At 40.5% G+C, this 23,604-nt stretch overlaps 1 long non-coding RNA gene across 1 annotated transcript; it reads right to left on the reverse strand.

The window, feature by feature from the left end:
* Window positions 1-1,641: 1,641 nt before the first annotated feature.
* LOC134729179 (uncharacterized) lies at window positions 1,642-23,362 on the reverse strand. Its single transcript, XR_010110070.1, has 3 exons — window positions 15,122-23,362; window positions 10,214-10,291; window positions 1,642-1,694 (listed from the first exon to the last, which is right to left on the reverse strand). It is a non-coding gene; the product is annotated as an uncharacterized LOC134729179 (long non-coding RNA).
* Between the last annotated feature and the right edge of the window lie 242 nt (window positions 23,363-23,604).

Below are 23,604 nucleotides of genomic sequence, written 5' to 3' on the forward strand. Positions count from 1 at the left end.
AAATCGTCACGAGTCGCTTAACTACAGGGATATGTCTGACAGATGCCCCGATTTCCTTCTTTTGCAAACATCAGAGTGTAGTTACACAAAGTTACAACACACCTATGCTACACACCTGTACAGCGTATTTTGTACCGAATACTGTAGGCGATTGTAAGCACCGTGATACTTGTGTATCTAAACACAGAAAAGGTAATGTGTTGGTTGGCTACCACATCAGTAGGTATTAGGAATTTTTCAGCTCCATTATAATCTTAAGGGACCACAGTGGTTGATGGAAATGTCCTTATGTGATGAATGTATAGATGATACATAATCGGGAACACTGCTAAAGCAATAACTGTAGTGTAAAAGCCAAATTTTGTGGGTTTCTAGTGTGAATGTATTCCAGGTAATAGTGCCCACATAGGTACTTCCTGTTATAACCATCAGTGACTGTTCATTCCCACCACTCAGCTCTGATTAAAACACAAAAATGAATTAAAACTAAAAGCAGTTGGGGGGTGGGTGAGGCACTTGCAGGAAGAGGTAGAAGAAACTGTTAAGCCTTAAACTGCTCCCAGTAGACAGGCGCCTCAGATGGCATAGATGGTTGCCTCTCAGATGTGACTTCCTAAGAAAACCAGAGCTGTCTCTGCCAAAAATACGTCCCTACTGACCGCCCCAGTGTCTTAATCCCCACCGTTAAGAATCACACCTCCTAGGTAAAGCATTAATTAAGTGCCCGGTGAGAATGCACATGGCTTGAGAGGGGAGTTCTGGCTTCTTTATGGAATCTATCAACAGCTTCCAGGGAAAGCTAATGCAAGTCCCAGGGGGACTGTGTTGTAAGAAAAAGGGAAGGCCAGGCAGGTACAGCATATACATAGTGCAATTAGATTTGCTGACCTAAAAGTTAGAACACGAGGTCTAACAAACTATGTAATTTTCTAATCTGTTCATTTTTACCAAAAAATAGAAATAAAAATTAACACTAGCTCCACGTTGAATCATTTACCAATTTTCTTTGTTCAGAATATCCCAGAGTATCCTGCATATCAGGTTGCCATATCCATCAACCCCAAATGGCAAGCCAGAGAGAGAAAGCTGGGGAGGAGGCATCAATGGAAACTCTTAAGCAGCCAGGGGCACTGGAAACTGCAGAAAGCATGGGAAGGAAGGAGGGAAGAGGGAAGCCGACCTGAGTCGGCTTCTAGCCTGAGTCCGCTTCTCAGTCTAGTCTGCAGTCTAGCCTAGTGACACAGAAAAGGACTTTTGGGGTAATGGCACACCTTAAAAGTCTGCCTGGGGCAGAAAAGACACCGCCTTCCTGGTCATCATCCCATAATTAATTGCCTGGCTCCTGTGTTGAGCTTTACCCTTTGGCTGAATTTCCAGCCAGACTCCAAAAATGAAGACAAAAATGGCATATAGAGAAAAATACATACAATTTATTCATTAAATAGGGACAAAATTTCTGTAACTCTGGAAGGTCAAGTTACATCATCAAAGTTGTTTATTTAAAAGTAGAAGTATGTGTTGGCAATCGTTTTCATAAGAGTCAGAAAAATTAGGCCGGTTTCACAATATGGAGTGTCCTTTCTGGTCAACAGTATTGCTTCAGGACAGAAGAGCATTTCACAGATCTTTCCTGTAACTTCTAGAAAAGTCAGCCAGCCAGATTTAGGCTCAAGCTTCTTTACAAAGCCATTTTCCTATGAGAGAATAAATTTAACATTTTAAAAATCATTGGAGATTAAGTATGCTGGAATAAAAAGCAAAAATATTTTCATTTAAATAATGCAAATAATCTTCTATCCCTCTAAAGGAGCATTGTGTAACAGAAACACAGTGTGGCCTACATCTGTAATTTTAATTTTTGGTAGCCACATTTTAAAAAGTACAAAAATAGGAAAAATTGATTTTTAAGATATATTTAGTGATAATGATTTCTGTATGTAATCAATGTCAAATCACTAATGAGATAGTTTTTTTCATAACAAACCTTCAAAATCTCATGAGTATTTAGTACTTACAGCGTATCTTAATTCAGACTAGCCACATTTTACTACCATAGTGAACAGCAAGCACAGCTCTAGAGGATAAAAAGTCTTTTTGTTCTTGTTCTTGTTTAATTGTCCAACATTGATTTCAATGCACTTATATTTGTAATATGAATTCTATTATACTGTAAACTGCATTGTATTGAAACTCATGAAAACTCACAGTAAATCCAAATTAAACTAATACCTTTGAAGCTATGAAAAGGTTGATGGTTTCTTTTATAATCTACTCTGTGATTGGACATAGTTTTAAAAATGTAGGATAACCCAATTAGCTGGACATTTTATTTAATTTACAATCTATAATCATAGAATCCTCACTGAAAAGTACCTCTGAGATCATCTAGCCTAATGCTCTCGCTTAACAAATGAGGAAAGTGAGGCCTACAAAAAAAATCAGTTATCTAAGATTAGCCAAACCCTTGGTGCCTGGACCTGGATTAGAATGCAAATACCCTACTTCTTTCCACTCCATACATTTCCAAACAAGTGCCAAAATATTCAAAAACTGTTAAAATAATTTTTTTCAAATGTTCATCTAGCAAACATTTGTGGCTGCATCTTACAGGTTCCAGAACCTGGGGTTACAAATGCCTGCAAGTAGCTCAGAGCAAAGTGTAACTAATATTGAAACGTAAACCAAGCATAACCCTTTGATAGTTGGGAGAGATTCGAGAGCTCTGCGGTGCCTTGGAATCATTTTATGAACATCACTGGCAAAGCAGATGAATACCACCAGCCAGGGGGATTTCATTTGAAAGATTGCCTAAGAAAGCCATTTTCTGCCTACGTAAGTGTGCGTCGTGCTCTGAGACATGCTGTCATGCCTTGACAGAGGAAGGAAACTGCCCCTCTTCTTCCTCTTTCCCTTCTGCCAGTACATACTCATAGATTACAGTCTAGGGAGGTATCCACTTCATTATGCCCCTTCCTAAACACCATATTTCGCAAGTATGATGAGACCCTCTGAAATGACTTTTATTATAACGATAATCATTGTCTATTATCATTGATCAGTTAACATGTCATATACATCAACGTCTAAAGAAAGGACAGTGAACAAAGAAAATACTGATAAATTCAGCCAGATGAAGATTAAAAATTTTTTTAACTATGAAAAACTAAAAAGAACAATAAACTAGGAAAATATTTACATATACCATGAAAGTGTTCATTCAAATGTGAGAGAAAATTCTCAGGCCCTTAATAGTTTAAAAAGGAGAGACCATTAAAGAGAGAAATATAAATCATTCACAAGTATATGAGAAAAACATTAATAGCAGTTAAAGAAATGTACATTTTAACAAAGTCTTATTGTTTTTTAGACCTATTAAAGTGGCTTTATTTGATGCCTATTAAACCCTCAAAATTATTAATAGTACCACCCACACTGATAAGGTTGCTATGATATTGTTCTATTGATATAATACTTTCGAAAAGAAAATATGTTTTCCAGTATGCTAGAATATCGTAATTATACACACATCTTATGAACCAGTTACTCCACTGTTAGAAATTTATCATGAGGCAGTCTTCTAAAATATTGGAAGGTAGGGGGCACCAGAAAAGCATACCTATGCTTCACTACTGAAGCATTATATCTAAAAGGGGAAAACTAGGCTGGGCGAAGTGGCTCAGAACTATAATCCCAGCACTTTGGGAGGCTGAGGTGGGGAGATCATTTGAGGTCAGGAGTTCGAGACCAGCCTGGCCAATGTGGTGAAACTCCGTCTCTACTAAAAATACAAAAATTAGCTGGGTGTGGTGGTACATGCCTGTAATCCCAGCTACTGAGGAGGCTGAGGCAGGAGAATTGCTTGAACCTGGGAGGTGAAGGTTGCAGTGAGCCAAGATCAAGCCACTGCACTACAGCCTGGATGACAGAGTGAGACTCTGTCTCAAAAAATAAATAAATACATAAAAGGGAGAAAATCAAAACCAAATTGTCTAACAATTGGGAATTGGTTAAGTAAATTATGATATGGCAAATTAATGAACTATTCTGTAGACATTAGAAATTAATGCCTAATGTTAACATGGAGTATGTGAGACAGTGTTGAAAATATTTGTATGTCACACCAAAAAACTCTTATGTACACCCTAATTATAATTGCATACAATGTCTGCATGTGGATATGTTAGGGTGATGGGAGTGACTTTTCTTCCTTTCAAAAATGTTATTTTCAAATATATTTTCTTTAATGATGCTATTTGTATCTTAAGACCATTATATAAAAATAAATATACAAATAAGGATTCAATATCCTATCAGTAATGTAGTAGTAAATAAGAATTGTTCAGGCCTTATTATTTCTGGGAACAGTGATAGTTTGTTAAATTCAGCTACCTTGGTTTCAACAAAACCTAAAGCATAAAATCATATACAGTATCAGTAATCTAAAGAAAATCAGAACCTCAGAATTTTTAAAGATACAGGCAGCCAGGCACAGTGGCTCATGCCTGTAATCCTAGCACTTTGGGAGGCTGGGTTGGTAGAATTGTTTGAGCCTGGTAAGTCAAGGCTGCAGTGGGCCATGATCACACCACTGTACTCCAGCCTGGGTGGCAGTGCAAGACTTTGTATGGGAAAAAAAAAAAAAAAAAGACACAGGCAAGTATCATGCTTTCTCACTTCTCTAAAGACTATTCCTTTGTTCACTCAGGAAATATTCACTGAGCATTGGCCACATGCCGGTATCAGTTAAAGTACTGGAAACACAGTGGTGAACAAAGCATACAGGATCCGTGTCCTCACTAAACTCACATTCTCATGGCAGACACAGACAATAAACAGATAAGCAAATAAATATGCAACGGGATGTCCAGTCATGAAAACTATTATGAAGGCAATAAAGTTGGGTAGGGAGACAGCGAGTGACAGTGGTACTTTCTTAGATGGGGTGATCAAGGAAGACTTCTCTGAGGAGAAGAATTCCTTGGAAGGGATACCTGGGCGAAAAGAAGAGGGAAGGCAGGCGAACTTATGGCGGAAAATTATTCCAGGCAGAGGCAACAGCAACTGCAAAGACTGGAGGATGGAGTGTGCTTAGTTTATCTAAGGAGGCTGGAGCTATGAGAACAGGAAGGGATTCGTAGAAAATGAGATTTGAGAGGCAGGTAGAGGCCAGGTCATAAAGGGCTTTGGGTAACTTCATACTCAGGATGTTGTGCTTTTGTTCCCAGGGTGAAGGGGCATTTTGGAGAGTTCTGATTAGGCCAAGATCAGATCTAATTCAAGTCTGTAACATATCACTGTGGGTACTATGTGGAAAACAAATTCTAGCAGATAAAGGATGGAACCATGGAGTCTGGCAGGAGGCTACTGACAGAGTCAAGTGATTACAGCATTTCAAAGGGGCAGCCAAGGGGATTTGCTGATGGATGGATGTGGGCTATGAGAGACAGGAGTCCAGGCTGACTCCCAAGGTTAGAGAACTAGCACTTAAGAGAGCTTGACTGAGGGGCGCCTCGGGAGAGGTGCTTTTCTCTAACTCCTGTGTCAGTATCATGCATTTCTGCCTGTCTTGAGGGTCTTTTATTTTTCACTAAATGATTTTAAAATCTCAAGTAAAAATTCAAAAGAAATAGAAAAATTTTGCCCCAAAACGTATTTAATAAAAGGATATATATGAATACTTGAGATCATAGCACCTCGCTGCTAGATGTTTATATGTTTTGGAAACGCCTTTGCCAAACTGAATGCTTAGTCAATCATCTATATGTCTCTGTGTGCCCATTTATTTGGCCTCAAATTAACCAGACTATTATTTAGGGTAAGAGGATGACAAAGAAAAGAAAGACCTCTTGGCCTAACTCTATGACCCAAGCTTTAAAATGGTGGTTACTTGGAAAGCACCAACTCTGACTGTACATCCTACTTTCAGAAGGGCAAAGAATTACCTATCTAAACTTCCTGGAATTTCCCACATGACTCTCATAGTTGCACAGTATTTGACAGTTTGCAAAGCACTTTTAAAAAAAAGTTTTATAATCCTTTAACTTTCCATTAAAGGTAGGTATTATTGTTTTCATTAAATATTATATATAATAATCATGTCATCATTTTCATTAAATATTATATAAAATAAATTATCATGTCATATCATTTTCATTAAATATTATATATAATAAATTATCATGTCGTATATTATTATATACATTATATAAGGAATCTGAGTCTCAGAGTACCTCAGTAACTTACCCAAGGTTATACCTCTAGTGAGTAAGAAAACCAGAGTTCAAATCTCCAGTTTCAGTGTGGCTTCACTAAATCATTCCCTCAGCAAATATTTGTTACCTTCTATGCAACAGGTCCTAGGCATGAGGTACACAGTGATGCATTAAATAGATATGATTTCTCCCATGTGGAGCTGAGTGCCAAGCATTCTTTCTACTCCCCCAGCATATGCAGAAGAGAATGCTTCATTGAAGGGGGAGGAAGTAAGAAGATCCACCTGGTTCAAAAGGAAGGGTGATCCCAAGGGAAGAGACACGAGTTTCATCTCATGATCATACTAATGGTTTTTAAGAACCATCCTTTCCTTATGAATGCTGGAGGCAGCCAAATGGCACTAGCTCTCCTGTCAGATCTTGTGAGAGCACATCCTCTCAGCACTTCAAATTAGGAGAGCGGACAGGAAGAAACCATGGTAAATGTGGAAGACGAGAAAAAGAGAGATGAGAAGCTACAAACAAAAGAAGGCAGGAAGGCAGGTAGGCAGGAAAGACAAGCTGATAAAAAGGAGAAAGAGAATAAGGAAAGAGATTATAAGTCCCATTACTGATAGACCAGTCTCGTTTCTTCCCATTAGGGGATCTGTGTTACATGGTAACTAGTATCTAACTGTATTTGATCATATAATTTATGGAAACTAAATATAGTCAGATTCTCTCAATGGAAGCTGGGTAATACTACTATTACTAACAACAAAAACCCTAAACTTGTATTGAGTACTCATTTTCAGGAATTGTTCCAAGTGCTTTGTTTACATTAACTGATTTGATCCTTATACAAGTCCCAGGAGATAGGTTGCAATATTTTCCTGTTTTTACAGATGAGGAACCAAGGCTTAGGGAAGTTAAGAAACTTGTATAAGTCCGAGGTCTGGAGATTGAGACCATCCTGGCTAACACAGTGAAACCCCATCTCTACTAAAAATTAAAAAAAAATAAAATAATAAAATAAAAATTAGCCGAGCACGGTGGCAGGCGCCTGTAGTCCCAGCTACTTGGGAGGCTGAGGCAGAACAGCATGAACCCAGGAGGCGGAGCTTGCAGTGAGCACAGATCGCGCCACTGCACTCCAGCCTGGGCAACAGAGCGAGACTCCATCTCAAAAAAGAAAGAAAGAAAGAAAGAAACTTGTATAAGTCACACAGGTAGTAAGCACTTGAGCCCAGAAATGAAGCCAGGTCTGTCTGCTTCCAAGTTGGTGCTCCAAATATCTATGCTATACTCACATACTGCATTCTTAATACAAAGTTTCCATAAAGTCTCTGGGCACTTTTAAAATTTAATTAAATTATAGATTGTGGCCAGGTGCAGTGGCTCACGCCTGTAATCCTAGCACTTTGGGAGGCTGAGGCAGGCAGATCATGAGGTCAGGAGATCGAGACCATCCTGGCTAACACGGTGAAACCCCGTCTCTACCAAAAATCCAAAAAATTAGCTGGGCATGGTGGTGGGCGCCTGTAGTCCCAGCTACTCGGGAGACTGAGGCAGGAGAATGGCGGGAACCTGGGAGGCGGAGCTTGCAGTGAGCCGAGATCACGCCACTGCACTCCAGCCTGGGCGACAGAGAGAGACCCCGTCTCAAAAAAAAAAAAAAAAAAAAAATTATAGATTGTATGTTTTATGATCAGTGATTTCTTGAGAGTTTTTTCAGGCAAGTTAAAGCCAGTGCTCACATCTTGATAAAGTTGTGAGTGCCTCTCTACTCTTACCTCTTCTTGTGGGCCACTGACTACTAGCATAAGGAAGTGATTGTGCCATTTCCCCTGAAATGAATTATTCAAGAGGAAATTCATTCATTTGAGCAGATTTGTCAACATCACTATGAAAAGAAGGTAACAGTTTTCCATGCCAGTTTGTACTAACCCAAAAAAGCACTGCCTTTCCTTAAGATCAATGCCTCATCTGAGCTGGAAAAGGAGCACATAGATTGCTTTGAAATGACATCTTCAAGAGTATTTATTTCATGTCTACAACCTGAACTAGTCAGGTGTGGTTTTTTTTTGGTTTTTTTTTTTAAAGAGCTTGGAAACTTTAGAAAGGCTGAGTGTGTGCACGTGCAGGCAATGTGTGTATTTGTATCTACACTCGGGAGAGGTTCATGCGACTACACTCATGTTTACATCTGTACCACCCTCGAAAGATGAGGGTACTACTAGAAATTCTCAGAGACAAGATTCCACAGCCTTTGCTAACAATGAGTTCCAGAAGCTGACAAAATTTATTGTGGAGAAGTTAAATTTTTAAGTAATATTTATTCACTGTCTGTGTGTTCCAAGTACTAAGCTAGGCATTGGAAATACAATCCAAACCCACATAGAGCCTGCAAACTAGTAGAGTATTTCTCTGCAGGCTCATCTGTGGTCCTCTGTGCCAGAGAACGTTTGCCTTCACCTGAAATCTACACAGTGCAGCTGAAATTTCCACCAGTCCTCAAGTATAGCCTCCCACAGCCAACCAGAAGAAAACATGACAAAACATTTCACATGCTTCGCCCAGCCTCAGTCAGGCTCAGTTAGAAAGAACTAAGTTCCAGAAAGAAGGTGACTAAGAAAGGGGAGTAGCTGCAGTAAGCTCTATCATGCAGGAAGGCCTTAAACAAAATGAAAAAGGCATCAAGTAAAAGATCAATAAATTTGATCGCAACAAATATTTAAGCAGCTATAATGACCGAAGACATTGTCAGCTTTAAAGAATAATCAGCAGGCCGGGTGCGGTGGCTCACGCCTGTAATCCCAGCACTTTGGGAGGCCGAGGCGGGTGGATCACAAGGTCAGGAGATTGAGACCATCCTGGCTAACACGGTGAAACCCCGTCTCTACTAAAAATACAAAAAATTAACCAGGCGTGGTGGCGGACACCTGTAGTCCCAGCTACTCGGGAGGCAGAGGCAGGAGAATGGTGTGAACCCAGGAGGCGGAGCTTGCAGTGAGCTGAGATCACACCACTGCACTCCAGCCTGGGAGACAGAGTGAGACTCCATCTCAAAAAAATAATAATAATCTTAATAATCAGCAAACTAAAGATAACTGCCACATATATAAAAATAATTTGTATCCAGAATATTCAAAGAATTCCTACAAATCAATAAGAGACCAAATAATAGGAAAATGGGCAAAGGATGTAAACAGGCAATTCCCTGCATAAGATTTACAAATGATCAGTTAATATATGAAAAGATGCTCAAATGGAAAAATATTTAACCTTACTGGGAATCAAGGAAACAAGAATTAAAACAAGATAAACTCCGTAGTTTTTTAGCCCAACAAATTAAGGAAAGTATAACAGATTGCTACAAACTAACATTAGTCAGCTGGGGTAGGGAGACATGGATACTCTAACAAGCTGCTGATGGGAGTGTAACTTGGTGGAGCCACTTTGGAAGGCAAGGACCTAGTAAATTAAAAAATGTACATACACCATGACCCAGCATCTACAACCCAACATCCACCCTAGAAAACTACACACGTGCATGAGGAAAAATGACATTCAATAAAGCATTGTGTGTGATAACAAACTTGAAATAACCTAAACAGCTATCAGCCACAAATGGCCAGATACTCTACAGCATTTACATACAATAGAATATACATAGCACTCTTAATAATACTATTTTAAATACCTTTGGATAAAAAAAGTTGCAGAATTACCGCCATGTACTGTTTTTACATATACACATGTAAATATATGTATGCAAGATTTTTATGTATATATAAAATACATAAACATACATGTACATATATGTACATATATGTATGCTTATATAAAACATTTTACATAAAACATTTACAAAAACTTTTTTTACAAAGAAGTATTATGTTAGCCTGGCCAACATGGTGAAACCCCATCTTTACTAAAAATAAACACCAAAAAAATTAGCCAGGAGTGGTGGCAGCCACCTGTATTCCCAGCTACTCCAGACTCTGAGGCAGGAGACTCACCTGAACCTGGGAGACAGAGGTTGCAGTGAGCCGAGATCGCACCATTGCACTCCAGCCTGGGCGACAGAATGAAACTGTCTGAAAAATAAATAAATAAATAAGAAAGAAATAACTTATATTACCAAAGCCTTAAAACCTACATTCTTTTACAGGTTCATTTTTACAGAGTGCTGATTGGTGCATTTACAATCCTTTAGCTAGACACAGAGCATTGATTGGTGCATTTACAATCCTCTAGCTAGACAGAAAAGTTCTCCAAGTCCCCACTTGAGGCAGGAAGTCCAGCTGGCTTCACCTCTCAATAGGTTAACATTAAAGAGGAAGTAAACCAAGTTAAAAGTTCAGAACTTCACAAAGGAAAGAAAATCTGCATCATGCTTGAAGAATAAGGAAAATTTTGGTAAGAGGAAGAGAAAAAAAGGGATGAACATCAAATGCCAAAGGACATAAATGTTCATAAAGGTTCTGGGAAAAGCAAGTAAATCTAGGAAAAAGGCAAACTGGCATTGGACTGCTGAGGACTTCTAAGTATCTTGCTAATCCATTTTTATTCACCAGGCATGATAAGGACTTCTAATGGTTTTCAAAATTCAAACCTACCCTCAAGAGGAAAACAATTGGCCATTACTGAGGATATTCAGAGAAATGTGCCACAGACTTAAAAATAAAAAATCCATGATGCTTCCATTGCTAAAGATCTCTCCCACACTTAAGCTTAGCACTTTCTCTTGAAGCTATCTTATGCTCCCACACAGACCACAACAGAATTAAAAGAACACTTAGAATTCAGATAACTCAACTTTTTTACTTCTTTGTAACATCCCCTACCACAGGAATATCTGGCAGTCTTCTGAAGATTATTTCCAACAATTTTTTCCAGTAGTCCATATCATCCAAAAACAGCTCTATTAGAAAATCCTTCCTTCTACTAAATCAAAATCTGCCTGCCTCTAATTTACACCTATTAGTGTAATGATGAGGAGCTATATAAGTAATAATCCTTATTATAGTCCTTCAAATATTCAAAAAGTTCTCTTCCCAAGCTAAATAGGCTAAATAAAACAAGGTCAAACATTCTTCATTAGACATGACTTTTAGGTTTGGTGTGAATCTCAACTTCACTTTATTAGCTATGTGACTTTGGGCTTAGCTTCTTGTACTGTAAAATGGGGATAACATGACACATTCTATCACATGGATGTACTGTGAAGACATAATGCTAAATAAGCCAGACACAAAAAAAACAAATATTGTATGATTCTATTTATATGAGGTACCTAGAGTGGTCAAAATCATAGACACAGAAAGTAGAATGGTAGTTGCCAAGGGCTGGGGGTCATGGGAACAGGCAATTGTTCTTTAATGGGTACACAGTTTCAATCGAGGAAGATGAAAGTTCTAGAGATGGATGGTGGTGATGACTGCACAACAATGTGAATGTACTTAATGCCACTGAACTGTACACTTAAAAATGATTATCATGGTAAATTTTGTTATGTACATTTTACAATAAAAAAAAGAATAGTAAGTATGACAAAATTGTACACTTTAAATGATTTAACATGCGTAAAGGAGCTGGGCATAATGGCTCACGCCTGTAATCCCAACACTTTGGGAGGTTGAAGCAGGTGAATCACTTGAGCCCAGGAGTTCAAGACCAGCCTGGGCAACATAGTGAGACCTTGTCCCTACAAAACATAAAAAATACATTAGCCAGGCGTGGTGTAACACACCTGTGGTCCTAGCTACTCAAGAGGCTGAGGTAACACAATCACTCAAGCCTGGGAGGTCAAAGCTGCAGTGAGCTGTGGATTCCACCACTGCACTCCAGCCTGGGTAACAGAGCGAGTCTCTACCTCAATTAAACAACAACAAAAAAAGTGTGGCTGGGTGCAGTGGCTCACGCCTGTAATCCTAGCACTTTGGGAGGCTGAGGTGGGTGGGTTGACTGAGCTCAGGAGTTCGACACCAGCCTGGGCAACACAGTGAAACCCCATCTCTACTAAAATACTAAAAATTAGCCAGGCGTGGCGGCGTGTGCGTGTAATCCCAGCTACTCAGGAGGCTGAGGCAGGAGAATCGCTTGAACTTGGGAGGTGGAGGCTGCAGTGAGCTGAGATCACACCACTGCACTCCAGCCTGGGCGACAGAGCAAGACTGTGTCTCGAAAAAAATAAATAAAATGCCTTACACCAAGTGTCCCCAACCCCCAGGCCATGCACCAGTACCAGTCAGCGGCCTGTTAGGAACCAGGCCACATAGCAGGGTGAGTAGCTAGGCAAGTAAGCAAAGCTTCATCTGTATTTACAGCGAGTCCCTATTGCTTGCATTACTGCCTGAGTTCCACCTCTTCAGGTCAGCGGTGGCATTAGATTCTCATAGCAACATGAGCCCTATTGTGAACTGTGCACACAAGAGATCTAGGTTGGGCACTCCTTATTGGAATCTAATGCCTGATGATCTGTTACAATCTCCCATCAACCCCAGAAGGGACCATCTAGTTGCAGGAAAACAAGTTCAGGGCCCTCGCTGATTCTACATTGTGCTGAGTTGTATAATTATTTCATTATATATTACACTGTAATAATAACAGAAATAAAGTGCACAATAAATATAATGCATTTGAATCATCCCGAAATCAACCCCCATCTGCCACCCCCAGTCCGTGGAAAAATTGTCTTCCACAAAACCAATCCCTGATGCCGAAAAGGTTGAAGACCGCTGCTTACACAACACTTGGCATATAAAACATGGGCACATAATAGTGACTGTAATAGACTTACCAACTATGGGGCCTTGCTTGGCTAAATTCTATTTTTTAAGAAAGTAAGAACCTGGGGCCAGGCGCGGTGGCTCACGCCTGTAATCCCAGCACTTTGGGAGGCCGAGACGGGTGGATCACGAGGTCAAGGGATCGAGCCCATCCTGGCCAACATGGTGAAACCCCATCTCTACTAAAAATACAAAAAATTAGCCAGGTGTGGTGGCGGGCGCCTGTAGCCCCAGCTACTCGGGAGGCTGAGGCAGGAGAATGGCGTAAACCCGGCAGGCAGAGCTTACAGTGAGCCAAGATCGCGCCACTGCACTCCAGCCTAGGTGACAGAGCGAGACTCCGTCTCGAAAAAAAAAGAAAAAGAACTTGCATTATCATGTCTCTCAGTATTCCCAACACTGTGCTGCACACAGGTACTCTAAGAATTTGTTCCATTAAAGAAAAAATTTTAAAGCCATTTTAGAATGACTGGAAAACCACTGCAAACAAGGGAATAGAGGGCCAGACATGGTGGCTCATGCCTGTAATCCTAACACTTTGGGAGGCTAAGGTGAGCAGACTGCTTGAGCCTAGGTGTTTGAGACCAGCCTGGGCAACATAGCAAGACCCTGTCTTAAAAAAAAAAACAGCTGATTAATCTAACACACACACACGAAGAAACCACATTACTTTAAAGTAACATCTCCTTGGTACAGAAGAGTCTAGAAAACATAAAACTTCCCAAGATGTTAGTATGTTAATCAGTGAATGACTGCCAAACTACTCAGATAAGTGGTGATAAGTACACAAATTGCTTTATTAACTTAGGCTTATCAGATTAAATTACAGGCAAATTTTACCAATGGCCCTCTACAAAAAGCATACATGAACAAAGAAGTCATGTAATAAATAAACTCTCAGCAGTGAAGAGCCACAAGTGACAAAAAAGACTAAAAACCACAGAGCTACCTGTCTCTGAATTGGGACATTTATCAACAAAGGTTATTCTTGAGAAGTGAGTATAAGTTTAAAGCATCTTCATAAACGTATCCAGTGAGCCAGGATGTAGCTTGATATGGGTTTAGGCATATCACTCCCAATGATGGAAAGGAACAGAAATTTTATCACTAATATTATGGTGAACATTGGTAGGATCAAAAGTCTGGATAAAAGGAAATATGAGAATTTCTCATGAGAAAAATAAGCAGTGTCTAGAAAGTCCAGACCAAACTGATTCCTTGCAAAATTCAAAATTAGATTAAAAAGAATGTTTGGAAGTTAAGAAAGGAAAAGTGAATACATGGAATCCTAGCTAGAAGATTCACCATGAACAAGTTCAACTGAATCAACTGCAATGGTTATTTTCAAAGGTTAGTAATGTAGTATTCTTCGCTGTAGGTGAGAATCTTGTAGGCACAGTATAGCTTAATTATAGTACGGCATTTGACAAAATCTTTCCTAATATCCACATAAAATGTCATATGGGCCTGACAATAATAGACAGAACTAGTTGTTACTGAACAACCATAATGTGTGCTGATTAATGGACTGGTGTTAATCTAAAGTGAGTCTAGCTGACTTGCACACTTCTGAGTAATTTATTCTGTCAATATTTTTATCAACAATTTGAATGAAGACATAGTAGGTATGCCTACCAAATATAAAGACGACCAAATAGAAAGTGTAATATTAAATGTCTAAATAAAAACTAAGAAAAGGAAATTTAAAAGCCTTATATTTAATCTAAGCACACCTAAAAAAATAAAAAATAAAAGCCTTATATTTAAGCTAAAAAAAAAAAAAATCCACTACACAAAAACAGGATTAGGGAGACTCAGTTTAACATCTTATGTATAAAACATTTTAGAGAGAAGTTGACACTTCTGGTTCATATTAAGCATAAGTAACAGAAGTTAAAACTGTTAATGAAATATTTGGTTTAAAAAAAAAAAAAACCAGCATTTGGCTCATACCCACCACACTCTGTCTGGTCAAATATCATCTAAAATGCTGGGCACAATGTATAATGACAATGAGCAATTAAGGGTTAATTAAGAAAAAATAAGCATGGTTGAAGGATCAGAGAATTACATTATCTAAGGAATGGTTAAACTAACTGGGATTATTGACTCTGAAGAAGAGAAGGGAATGGTCACCATGTGTGGCAGGGAGAAAGGGTCAGCAGGGACACGACGGTAGTCTTCAAATATGTGAGGGGGCCATTCGTGTGAAAACAGGGTTATACTTGGAAAAAGCAAAATACAGTGAGAACAGCATAGGCTATGATGTATAAAGACCCAGATTCAAATCCTGGTGCCATCATCATTTACTGTGTGTTATTTGGCTTGGAGACAGATTAGCATCCTTACCTAGAAAATGATACTTACCTCATAAATGTATAAAAATTAGAGGCAAAAAATATTTATAAGCTGCCTGGCACAGACTGACACACTGTGATGCACAGTGGTGTTAGTTCTCATCCCTAGACCTTTCTGTAATTCTAGAACAGTGTTTTCAAAGTGAGAATTGAAACTCATTAACGGGTCACAAAATCAGCTTAGCTGGATAGTAACCAGTATTTTTTTTCTGATGAAACAGAAGGAAAATATTAGAGCACACCATTTGTGGCAAACATAATCATAATTTTGTGAAACTTCTGTTTCAGTTATTCATATACATGTGAATAGATTATGAGTTAAAATGTATTTCTTATCATGAAGTTGGATCCAAGAAAAAAATGTGAAAGTGACTACTGTAGAGCACTATTTTCTATGTGTGTTCTATAAGATACTAGTTCCTTGGGAGCTCCATTAGATTTAGGAACAAACCATACTCCCTAGAGATTTACTATGTTCAGTACACATTAGCATCTCCAAGAGCCCAGCATTAAAGAAACCTGTTTATCTTCGTTGAATCCAGTTTTTTCCCACATTTATTCAACCCCAGAACCCACCCACTTTTTTTTCCTACATGGTATTTATTGACACCTTCAGAACCACCACTTTGCAGCATATACACTCTGGAGGAAACATTCCTCTAGATGAAAAAGAAGATGCAATGGCTAGAAGTTATAGAAGGTAGATTCTTAGCTTGCTAAGAAAGAAAAAAATCTCAACTTTGAATCTTCCTGCCACTGACATCCACCCCCTATAACTTTTACCCTACACACATTCCTCATGCATTTTACATATGATTTATCCAACTTTCAATTCACACAGATGTTCTCAGAAAAAGTGTAGGACATCTATAATATCTAGATATGAAGCCAGGATCAAAGCAATAAGCAGGAATCATCTGGTCAAAAGAAACTCCTGGCATAGTATTTAGAAGACTTAACAAAGCTTAACAAAGCTCATGCTCAGGAACCACAGCAGCCCAAGACTTAATCGGCTTCTCCAAGTGGACTCAATGTGTTCTAATAATACATAATTTAAAGTGGGCTTGTTATAAGTAAAGTGTTTATTTAGAAACAGAATGCTTGCTCCTCAGTACTGCAAGGAAAAATCAGCATTTTGACAAAAAGTGTTTTCAGCAAGGCAATTTTACTTTCTGCAGAAAGGGTGCTCCTCACAGATGAAACAATGGCAACAGCACACCCAAACAAAGGAGTGAAGCAATTTTTATCCCTTATGCAGCTTGTCCCTGCTACTGTGTCCTGTCTCCATTGGCTGGAGCTGGACCTCACAATTTAAATTAAACCTGACTGGCTAACAACTTAAAACTTTCCTAAATAGGGAAAGGCAATAGAGAACAAAGGAAATGAGGAAGTTGCCTGCGAAAGGACTTAGAAAAGTAATAATATTTCCAAATAAGGAAGGAGCATAGGCTGCGAGCTGGAACGTGCCTGTGAGCATGTCCAGCACAAATATCTTGATTAAAGTACAAGGACATAGAATATACTTATTCCCTTATATCTAACAGCTACATAGGATAGGGCTTAATGAAGAGTTATTAGCACAGAGCACAGGAGGCTTGAAGGAAGTTAGTCTTTAAAAGAAACTATTATTTCTAACACTTATGATTTATTCTTTAACAAGAAGGGAAATTTTTAAGAGGAAACTTTACTTTCTACAATTCCCTCCTCTTGATTTTGTATTTTTCTTTAAACCTTTTTTTTTTTTTAAACGTGTTTTGGCTTAATTGTTTTGCTTGAGTTTTTAAAAGAAAAGGTTTTTATGGTTGATGAAATGCAAGGGTAAAAGGGATAGCCAATCGAACTAGAGAGCAAGTACTGCTTTAATTATTTGGCAGAGTGCCCAGCAAAGGTCCTTTATAATACCACCATACATCTGCTTGGGGATGAATAAGGGTGGACTGATAGGTCAGCTTTTGGAAGTGCCTGACCTTACTGCATCCTGTTAAGTCTCCAAGGAATGCCAAATTTTCCCCTTGTCATTGGAGACACGAGATAAAATTGGTCTTGGAAGATGGAGGCTGAATGGCCCTTGGGGTACTGCACTTTAGGAAACAGCAGAGAGAGTTTGGCACAGTTTACTATCCTAGGCTGTAGGATTTTGAAAAAGAGCTACCATGCAGTCCATGTCTTGTTAATTAGAGGACCATCTGAGTGGAAAGGAGACAACCTGAGCCTCTGGCCTACTGTGTGCACAAGCATAATAATGGCTTTTATTTAGAGTGCAGAGGGAAAATTTAACCCATCTTAGCTAGGCATCTACATCCTGATACCCTGTCTTAATTGCTATGGTTTGCCTTAGATTTTTTACTTCTACTACAGAGACTTTGGTTTTGACACTATGTTTAGGAGGAGTGATTGATGGAGAGGTTGAAGGAGCAATAAAGCGTATTTTAAAAATTCCTTTAGGATCCTTTTCTGAAATGTCAGTTCCCATATTATGACTTAATGAAGGGGAGGAGTTTTCAGATGTTGCAATAGTAATAGTAAGCTGTATAGGATTACACTGGTTATGTTGATAGCTAGAAAGAGCAACTCTTTTGGTGAAATGGATATATGGTTTTAAGGACAAAGACCTCTGGAAGCAGTCCACCTTAGACTTCTAGTGTTCTATAGGATATTAGACCAAGCAGAATATAGAGATTTTGTTTTAGAGGGACAAAAGTCCAATTCCTACCAATTAATATAGCTACTATTCTCTGGATTATTAATATCCTTATAGGAACTTATTATGTCTTTCTAAACTAAGGAAGTCCAAGAGGGACAGAGATATTTTTCTGAAGTAGTAAGCTGTGTTTGGTTATTTAAATCTTCACAAGGTGTAACTAAACAGGCATCAAAAGTAATAACTTCAGGTGAGTTAGATCTAGTTACATTAATAATAAGATGGGGAATAGTTAAAGGGAAGAAAAAGAAAAAGATAAAGTTTTCTTAGCCTTAATTTGGTAGGGCTTGACCTTGGAACAATGTCCCATGATTGTGAAGGTGATAACACTTTCTTGACTCGGGTATGATGTGTCCATCCTTTTTCTGCTGTGCGAAAGGCAGTCTCGGTGGTTAGCAGCACAAGGTAGGGTCCTTCCCAGGCTGGCTCCAGTTTTTCTTCTTTCTATCCTTTGATGAGGACGTGGTCCCCAGGCTGGTGCTAGTGTACTGGAAATTCTAGGGGTGGTACCTGTGCTAAAAGACTTTTAGTTCTGAGGGAAGGGAAAGTGGAAGTATATAATTTCTGAGAAACTGATCTTTTGTTTTAAATGTGGGGGCATCAGCAGTGGAATGTAAGTAAGGTAACCCATAGGTATCTTTTTGACTTTATAGTCCGTAGTGCCTTTTTGCTAAGAAATTTCTTTTTCCTTGTTTTTACTTATGCTGTCTCTGAGGGACCCTTTGGGGCTCCTTATTTTGTCAGAACTCTGCATATCCTGGGGCTTGAGGCCCCATGGTGACGCCTCCCGCTCCACCCCGGCTCAGTGCTGCCTAGGGGACGCTGCAGCCCCACCACCTCTTAAGGTCTTGGCCTCCTTCTGCGTGACCACTCCCACGCATTGAGGCCTTGGGGATGAGGGGCATTGTGATTCACCCGGCTGCCCCTGGACCTTGCTCCTCCCTGAGACCCCGCCATCTGGCCCCTGGCCTTGGGCTGGGCTGTCTAATGGTTGCCCGGCCCCCTCCCCCACACAGGAAGTGTCTGTCTGTGGTTAGGTCCTCCAGCCGGCTCGCACTGCAGCCTCTATAGGAGTGGCTGGAGGTGAAAACTCGTTGGCATTAAGCCTGAGCTTAGAGGGCCCCGGCCTGGGTTCTTTGATGCAGTTGGAACAAGATTTTTTTTTTTAATAAGGTGTTTGGATAATATTTCTTTTTGGTTTAGCAATATTCATTTTCCTTTTGAATTTTTTTAGCACCTATTTTTTAATCTTTTAATGTAGGTAAAAATCTATATTCTTATGCCTCCTTATAATTCTTTTACTAAAAGTAATTTTACTTTCTTTACATACTTTGCACATAAACTGTTTAATAGTTTTATATTCAGGATGCCTAAAAACTTTTAAATTATACAATATTTCTTGCATAAATTCCCTTTTATAACATTTTTTTCGACTTTCACAATCTTTGACATGCCTCAACTTTTTGACTACCTTTTACACTATTTCTCTCCCGTTTTACCTTCTGTGACTTTCTTTGATCTCTGTCTCTTTCAGTCTTTCACTTATTCCCTCCCTCTCATTTGGGCTCTTTTTCTGTCATCCCGTTTCCTCTTTCTCTTACACTTAGTCTTCTGGGCTGGGTGGGATCTGCATGGCCACAGTCCGGACCACCGCCGCCGGCCTAGAGGCTAGGCAGATAGACGCCTGCCCCAAGTTGCATGAGTCATGCCCCTTCGCCTCCTTTGCTCTCCTCCCGGCACCGGTCCCCGCCCTCTTCCACACAGAGCCAGGCTGGGGAAAGGGACCCACCCTCTGGCACGCCTGGCTGCCTGGCTGCGTGGCACAGGCTTCTGGCCCCGGTGCGCTCATTCTCTCCCACTCGGCCCCAACTTGCAGGTGTCCGTGGCCAGCTAGCCTCTGAGGGTGGCGGGACGCACCCGAGCAGCACGGAAGGTGCGGGGCTCGGGGGCCAGCAGCCTGGGTGGCTCTGGCTGGCTCGGCCGGGAGTGAGGAGAGTGTCTCAGCCACCGCCGCTCTGCCAGGTGCCGGCAATCCGCAACAATGTGGAGCCACGTTCGCTGCTCTTGCTTTCTCTGACTTCCTTTCCTAGTTTCTCTTTCCTCTCTGCTGCTCTTTCCCTTGCCTCTTTCTTCCCCCAAGAATAGCGGAAAGGGAAGTTTTGAACATTTTTCCTATGACCAGAAGTTTCTGTGAGGTTCAATCTCCCCCTAATGGGGATTTTTCACCTCTTTTTAACCTCCAAGACACCTCGACTAAGGAATACTTCACCCCCCCCTCCCCCAGGCTTTTCTTTCCTTAGTCCTAAGGAATGCTTTACTTGGTATGTCCCAACCAAAGAATGCTTCACTGCCCTGTGGCTTCTTTTTCCTTAGTCCTGACCACCAAGGAAGTATTTTACTGGCTCCCCTGGCATTTCCTTTCTTGGTCTGTGCAGAGTTGCCTGGTCCAGGTGGTATGTGAGGATCTTTTACTCCAGGTCACCAGCCGGTTTCTTTCCACGTTGCTGAGAGTCCAGTTTATTTGTCATAACTGGTGGGTCTCGATTCCTTACCCTGAGGCTGCTACAACAAGGCAGTGGGGCACCTTCCTCATGAAAGAGGACCAGAGACCCAGCCCCCCACCCCCAGAGGAGAATGGCTCCCTGTACAGGCCACCGCCATTGTTACAAGTAAAATGTTTATTTAGAAACAGAATGCTTGCTCCTAGGTACTGCAAGGAAAAACCAGCATTTAGACAAAAAGTGTTTTCAGCAAGGCAATTTTACTTTCTGCAGAAAGGGTGCTCCTCACAGATGAAACAATGGTGACAGCACACCCAAACAAAGGAGGGTAGCAGTTTTTATCCCTTATGCAGCTTGTGTCCTGTCTCCATTGGCTGGAGCTGGACCTCACAATTTAAATTAAACCCGACTGGCTAATAACTTAAAACTTTCCTATATAGGGAAAGGCAATAGAGAACAAAGGAAAAGAAGAAGTTGCTTGCAAAAGGACTTAGAAAAGTAATAATATTTCCAAATAAGGAAGGGGCATAGGCTGCAAGCTGGAACATGCCTGTGAGCATGTCCAGCACAAATATCTTGGTTAAAGTACAAGGACATAGAATATACTTATTCCCTTATATCTAACAGCTACATAGGATAGGGCTTAACGAAGAGTTATTAGCACACAGCAGAGGAGGCTTGAAGGAAGTTAGTCTTTAAAAGAAACTATTATTTCTAACACTTATGATTTATTCTTTAACAAGAAAGGAAATTTCGAAAAGGAAACTTTTTACTTTCTACAGGCTGATGAGTGCAGCTAATCCTCATTATTATAAGCATCACTATTATCATCACTTGCAAGAGCCATGTGACAATATTTAGATGATTCTGGGTTCTTTTAAAGTGCATACATACTCAGGATTCCTTTACGAGGATGCAATTTCACATTTATATGAAAAACTGTCACTACCACAGTCAGCTCTAATAATATTTGATATCACCTGGTAATAAAGGTTTGTCGGCTGGGTGCAGTGGCTCACGCAGCACTTTGGGAGGCCAAGGCAGGCAGATCACGAGGTCTGGAGTTCGAGACCAGCCTGGCCAGTATGGTGAAACTCCATCTCTACTAAAAACACAAAAATTAGCTGGGCATGGGGGTGGGCACCTGCAGTCCCAGCTACTTGGGAGGCTGGGGCAGAAGAATTGCTTGAACCCGGGAGGCAGAGGTTGCAGTGAGCTGAGATCATGCCACTGCACTCCAGCCAGGGCAACAGAGCGAGACTCCGTCTCAAAAAAAAAAAAAAAAAAAAAAAAAAGTAAATAAAAAATAAAGGTTTGTCACCATATACTCAAGAGTACTTCTGTTATTCAAATCTCCTAACTGGGAGTTACAAATATCTCTGACTCTGCTCTTGTAGCTGTCAGAGCATAAAATGCCCTTCCCACTCTTTCCTCACTTCCAGACTCCAAAGCCTCCTCCTCAAAGTTTGGCCCCTCTACTTTGGACTACTGTTTTCTTCCCAGTTACTGCGCACTGACAGTACTTTTGTTCTCTCTCGTACTTTTGTTCTCTCTCTCTTTCGGCAATTCACCATACACTTTCTAGTTTATTTATCTGCATAAAACTTAGTTCTCAACAAGACTATAACTGCCTTATGAACAGGAATCAACACTTGAGAATCTTCAGAGTCTCCTATAACATCATGTAAGAGCTCACTAAATGTTTGATTTAAATAACTAGGCTTAAGAGTAATAGGCTGGGCACGGTGGCTCACGCCTGTAATCCCAGCTCTTTGGAAGGCCGAGGCGGGAGGATCACGAGGTCAGATCGAGGCCATCCTGGCTAACACGGTGAAACCCGTCTCTTCTAAAAATACGAAAACAAAAAATTAGCCGGGAGTGGTGGCCAGTGCCTGTAGTCCCAACTACTCGGGAGGTTGAGGCAGGAGAACGGTGTGAACCCAGGAGGCGGAGCTTGCAGTAAGCCAAGATCTCAACAGTGCTAAATGCATACATGGATTATCTTACTAAATTTTCATAACTCTATAGAGGTAAGTGCTATCATTATTTTCTCCATCATAGAGGAAGAAAGTGAAGCTCAGAATAACTTGCTCAAGGTCATACAGGCCTGGGCAAACCCAGGGCCTGAATCCAGCAAAGCTCTTAACTACCTCAGAACAGTGCACAGTTCGAGCCCTGCAATACTACAGTCTATGAATGATTTCGATTTCACTAAGTTAGAAGTTTGAATTTCAACAGAGCAGAGACATTTTAGCTAAAAGGTAAAATTTTAAAAAGGATGAATTAAGAGAATTTCCCACAGACATCTTTATAATAAAATGAGGGGAAAAGCCTCCCATGTCCTATTTATGAAAGTGATATTAAGGTGTGGGTCACAATTTCATCAAGAAGTGGCTTATGACAATACAGCTTTGGTTTAGGTATTAAAATAGGACTCTTTCTCTGCCCATAGGAGGACATGGAAATGAAGGATAGATGTGATAAATGTCAATTCAGAGCTCTGCAAAATGCCAGACTCAATTCTTGTTTTAAAATATCAGAGCCAGGGCTCTTGTTTCACCCTTGATTCTTCACACAAAACAGCACCATCCTCTGACCTCTTCACACAGAGCAAGCTTTACCCCACTACCTAAAGGGGAGTGCTGATCCACATGGTCTCCCCATCCACGCTAGAAATTGATCCCAAACACCAACCGCTGCATAGATGTCGGCGACTTTGGTCTGCACCCCCCGAACTTGGTGATACCTCATCAAGCCAAACCCCTCCCCAACATCCAAAATGCCGAGACCAGCATCCGAAAGCTGGTCTCTTATACAAAGCAGAATCCCTGCCTACAAAGCAGTTTCCCACCTCCGACTCCTCCCCACGGCGAACAGCCCTTCTGGATCCAACCAACCCACCAACCCCAATAGGACCCAGCACCCAGAGGGTCCACAATCCAGAGAAGGAGCTACAAGCCCTGTACTCGCAAGCCTCGAACCCCCAACTCCAACTGACCTCCCCTCTGCCAGAGCAAGACCACGAGTACCCGCCGAGAGCGGACCTGGCTGGCTACACAA

The sequence above is a fragment of the Pan paniscus genome, chromosome 16 (assembly GCF_029289425.2).
Source record: "Pan paniscus chromosome 16, NHGRI_mPanPan1-v2.0_pri, whole genome shotgun sequence".
NCBI classification, from domain to species: domain Eukaryota; kingdom Metazoa; phylum Chordata; class Mammalia; order Primates; family Hominidae; genus Pan; species Pan paniscus.